Consider the following 6,000-nt stretch of genomic DNA (forward strand, 5'->3'; position numbering starts at 1 on the left):
CTAGTGGAAGAGGAGGTGGACTAGCCACCCTTTTTAGATCCACCTTCCATTGTAAACAATCTTCTTTCGATGGATTCTCCTCTTTCGAATATCTTGGTATCGTCATCAAGGGGCCCTCCTCACATCCTACTACTGACTATTTATAGACCCCCAAGCAGTCAATTCGCATCTTCTTGGATGAACTCAGTGATATCCTATCAGTCATCTGCACTGAATATGATTGTATCATTATAACTGGTGACTTTAATCTCCACTTTGACTTCCCGAGCAAAAACAATTACACCAAAGACTTCATTACCTTACTTGACACTTTTGCTCTAACCCAGCATGTTACACAGCCGACACATACCCATGGCCATACTCTTGACCTAGTAATAACAAAAGGTCTTAATGTTTCAACAATTGTTCAAGGTTGGCTGTTTCTATCCTCCCACCCCTCCAAATAGGCGCATGGTGACCAAGAGGCGCATGATTAACGGCAGTACCATCACCCAATTTGAGCAGGCCCTCATATCTTCCCCTGCACTACTCCCACCCACCACCAAAGTCATCCTGTACAGCAGATGACCTACTTGACCATTTCAATGCTAAAGTGGCCTGCATTATGGATGACATTGCTCCCCTAAAGACTAAGGCGCCCACCAACAAAAACAGGTCTCCCTGGCTACTTAACCCCTCTGTTAAAGTCCTTAAGCAGGACTGTAGAAAGAAAGAGAGAAAATGGCATAAACACAAACTTCCATCTGACTACACTGATTATTAAGAAATAATCCTCCTCCTAATTCTAGAGGAGGCTAACATATAAATGAAAATGCTGTGAGCTATAAAAATGCAAATCAGGGTAGCAGGGGGAGCTTTACCCCAGGTGATATTTTTCTAAAAGGTATTAACTTCATTTTAAGAAAAACTCTGGTATAAATAGATCAGGCTCAGTATAGCCTAATTATAGACTCATTACATTTTAGCTTGAATTGATTTATTTAATAAAAAGTATGACTGTGACCTTTTCTTTGGTCTTGCTTAAATGCACAGTGGATCTGTTAACCACACAACTCCCAGCAATGCGCTCAACAGGCAGAAATGATGCTGCGTATGACATGTCTGTTCCCTGCAAGCTCCAATGATGTAACCAGACGTTCGGATTTCCCCCTCACACCAATGAGAATTTCAGAGGCAAATATATAGTGCCAGTTCTCCGGGCTAGGAGAAGGGACATCAGCCGTCGGGAAATCAGCGTGGTAGCCGATCAGCCCATCAGCTGTCTAGACCGTAAACAAACTTAACTCCGCCACCTGCTGATACTCTTCCCACCAAATTTTTTAAAAATCTGTCCTCCCCTCTTGCGTCAGATCTGCTCACAATTATAAATTCATCCTTGCAGTCTGGAGTATTCCCTTAGTCCCTATAAACCGCACTAGTAAAGCCCATATTAAAAAAGAGAACCCTTGATTCCTCCGCTTATAACAATTATAGGCCAATCTCAAACCTGCCTTTTCCTGGCAAAATCATTGAGAAAATAGTCTTCGCCCAGCTTCTTAACTTCTTAACATCCCATCATTGTCTTCACTGTCTCCAGTCAGGCTTCTGGGCTCATCACAGTACTGAGACGGCACTGAAACAAGTTTTAAATGATATATGCCTCAACCTGGATGCAGGCAAGGCATCAGTCCTAGTCCTTCTGGACCTCAGTGCTGCATTTGATACGGTAGACCATACCATACTTTTATATAGATTAGAGCACTGGGTTGGGTTCTCAGGCACTGTACTTAGCTGGCTCAGCTCCTACCTCAAAGACAGAAATTCTTTTGTCTCTATATTCAACCTCCATATGCTCCCCCTTGGAAAGGTCATACAAAAACATCAGATCTCATACCATAGCTACGCTGATGACACCCAGCTCTATCTTGCTCTCTCACCTACAAGGCATTAGCCCGCTTGAAACATTGCTTAGCTGTGTTATTGATCTTAACAACTGGATGTTCTGGATGCAGAATTTTCTCCAGCTGAATAAGGACAAAACTGAAGTGATTGTCTTTGGGAATAAAGACATGAGGCATAACATCTCCTCACTTCTCAACACCAAAGGTTTTCAAGTAAAAACAACGGTAAAAAACCTAGGCGTCCAAATCGACAGCGATCTCTCCTTCAGCAGTCACATTAAAACGGTTACTAAATCAGGTTTCTATCACTTAAAAAACATATTCAAGCTTAGGGACCTACAGTAATGACCCAAACAGACCTTGAGAAACTCATTCAAGCCTTTATATCGAGCAGACTGGACTACTGTAATAGTCTCTTTACAGGCCTTCCCAAGAAAACAATCAAGCAACTCCAATTAATCCAGAATGCGGCAGCAAGGATTCTGATCACATCACACCACTACTCAAACGTTTACACTGGCTCCCTGTGAGTCACAGAATTGATTTTAAAACACTGCTTCTTGTTTTTAAAACTTTGAATGGCAGTGGCCCCATCTATCTAAAAGACTTGCTCCACCAATACACACCCCAAAGGTCACTCAGGTCACTCAGAGACTACTCCTGGTTCCAGCAACTACTAGAACTAAATGTGGTGAAGCCGCCTTTAGCTCATATGCAGTCAAACCCTGGAATCAGCTTCCTGAACACATAAAGACTGCACCCTCAACAGATTTGTTGAGATTTTGTTTTAAAACCAAGTTAAAGACCTTTTCTCTCTTGCTTATAAATAATATAATAATAATTTTATTTTATCTAATTTTTAATTTCCTTATTTTCATATGCTTATTTATTTGTTTTTATATTATAATTATCTCGATGTATATTATGGAATGTTTTTTGTGCCAAAATTAAATAACTAAATGAAATATGAAATCAATAAATGAAATATGAAATAAATAATTAAAAGTTGAAATAAATAAATAAAAGATTAAATAAATAAATAAATAAAATATGAAATAAATAGTTAAATAAATAAAAGATTAAATGTAAAAACCATATATACATTGACATTTACATTCCATATGCACGGTTTTTATGGAATGTTTTTTGTGACAAAATGAAATACATAAATAAAATACAATATGAAATAAATACATAAAATAATAAATAAATAAATAAATAAATAAATAAAATATTAAGTATAAATACTTTATATTGACATTGACATCCCATACAAACTTGCAATGCGCCATGAAATAAATAAATACGTCAGTCACCCATCAAGGCGGGACCTAGCCGCTGATTTGTTGCTGCCTGAAAAACATCAAACTTGGTAGGCATGATGGGCGGTTGCTATGATTGGAAAATACATATAAAGTATACATTGACAGAAGCGAAAAGCTAGTGCTAACAGCGAGAACCTAGACGTTTTCATTCAGAAAGATTCTGTTGCTTACTCTCAGTTGTAAGATGTTGGGACGTAAAAGCTAGTGCTGTCGAAAACCCTTGTCAGCTGCTGAGTTATACCCTCATATTAAGAACTAAAAAGTCTCTGGAAAGTTGTGGATACAAGCTGGCACTGACACTCACATTATAAGAGTTCATGGGCATCCCAAGCTTTATTGTTTATGTATCATATAACAAATGAGGTGAATTCAGCTCAGTGAAGTTAACTGGGACATCTGGGCACCCAACCATAAACAGAAGCCATAACAACTACAGCAAAGTTGTTTGGCATAGATAGAAGTTTACGCTAACGCTTGTGCCTATCAACCCTTAGGGATTCACAGCAAACAGACCTATCAAATGACAGAATATTTTCACGCCTGATATCTACCCAAATGTATGAATTTAGAATGAAATCTTTGGTGTTGTATGTCTGACCTGTGTCCTTAGTCCGTCCAGTGAGGTTCACAGATAGTCAGTAGGCGCTGGAACACTTCCAGAGCTATGTGTTTTTTAGGCAGCAACCAATCAGCTGCTAGGTCTCACCTAGGTCCCGCCTTGATGGGTGACTGGCGTATTTCTTGGCGCATTGCAAGACCGTGCATATGGAATGTCAATGCCAATGTCAATGTCAATGTGGTATTACATATAATGTTTTATTGATTTATTTCACTTTTTATTTATTTATTTAACTTTTTATGTATTTATTTAATATTTTATTTATTTATTCCATATTTTATTTATGTATTAAATATTTTCTTTCTTTCTTTCATATTTCATTTATTTATCTAATTTTGTCAAACAAAACATTCCATAAGTTCTATCCAAAGCAACTTATTTGTATTATATTGCAGGAGCCATTGTCCCTGGAGCAACTTGGGGTTAAGTACTTTGCTCAAGGGCACATCAGTGGAAGCCAGGAATTGAACCCACAACTTTTGTGAATACTACATGCTAGCCCAGCTCCTTAACTACTATGCTACCATTACCCTATCAATGTGCCTAGATATTGAAAATCATTTTCAGACAAGATTCTATGCATACAACTAAAGAGCAGGTAGGTGCATTTTGAGATCCAGGAACTTCTTTATTTCATTTGTACTCACCTGCCACTTCCACCACACCTGTAATTTTTCCAGTTGGCTCCATTAAATGATACAAATACATGTTTAGCAAATTTTGCAGATCTGCATTGGATGTAATATTCTCAATTTTAAACTCTCCACTAACAACGGCTGATCCTGAAAATCAGAAAAAAAAATATTTCACAACATGCACTCTTAAAACGAATGTGTTGAAAACAACACAACTTGCATTGTTTTTAACACGTATCTATGTCCAGATAGCTTCCAACACATTGCGTTTGTTATCCGTTTGTGTAAATAGGCCTACAGTAGTATGCGTTGAAAACAATACAACTTGTGTTGTTTCCAACAGGTTCATTTTAAGAGTGTGGTAAGGTTATCGTCCTACAACAATCGTACAATCATAACAGTGATGAACACAACATTTTGTAAGGTATGCATAAAGACTAAAGACAAAAATGATACCTACCATTGACTGCTAGGATGCAACATCGGTAGTCCTGACACACCTGTCCACTCCAGACACCCCCACTCTCCTTGCATTGGCATGTTGATTTATTTTCAAATGTCTCACACTCTGTATTTTAAAAAGATGTTGGATATAGTACATTTAGCAAAGATTAGTGGGTGATGGTAGCCTGGGTGTTCCCATGCTACCTTGCACACGATTTGATTCACGCTGCTAAGGCAGCCTGGAGACCATGGAGCAAATTTTCGCCTGATATAGGGAACCAATCACAGAACAGGGGGGAACGCAAGACGATGATGAGCTATGCACAGACGCATTTGATAGACATCCGTGGCACCCAATAAACGGATCTGGGCATTTTTTTCAAATACGAGAAAATGAACGTTTGGTTCCCAGACCACGTCTCATTGAGAAGTGGTGGCGCTAGCCAGGCTAGGGTGATGGTTAAGGGCCATGATGATTTTGTTTCCAAGAATAACACATTATCACCTTGTGACCTGGTGTGACAGATTATTATGTCAGCATAAAGTCACATCTCCCCATCTTCATGTCAAATTATTTACCATTGTTATACCAATGTTATACCAATGTTCATCATTGACAAGTTGACAACTGGTTTGGTGATAGTGATAGCAGGCGACAAGTGACAGTACTGGTCTGTTTGCTTTCAGAAACCTGGTTTTGGTTGTCCTCACCTGCAAGAAGTACTGCTTCCTTAATTTCAGTTCCATTGTCATATGCGTCCTCTATGTTTTGTAAAGTTATATTCAGTTCAAATGTACCCTCAGCAATGAAGCCTCCAATATAAATGTCAGTTGACCCTGAAAATCACATTCAAGTTGATATTCAGCACTTACAAATACAGTCATTATTACAAATATTGTATTATTGTTGTTGTTGTTATTAAAGGAGAATTCCGGTGTGATATTGACCTAAAGTGTGTTGAAACCTGATACCGAGTGTGAACGTATGTCTCATAGCTTACCTCGGCTTGTCTCCTGCACTCAGAAATCTGGCGGTACATACTCGGTATCATGTTTCAACACACTTTAGGTCAAAATCACACCGGAATTCTCCTTTA

This window comes from Alosa alosa, chromosome 8 (assembly GCF_017589495.1).
Source record: "Alosa alosa isolate M-15738 ecotype Scorff River chromosome 8, AALO_Geno_1.1, whole genome shotgun sequence".
Lineage (NCBI taxonomy): Eukaryota > Metazoa > Chordata > Actinopteri > Clupeiformes > Clupeidae > Alosa > Alosa alosa.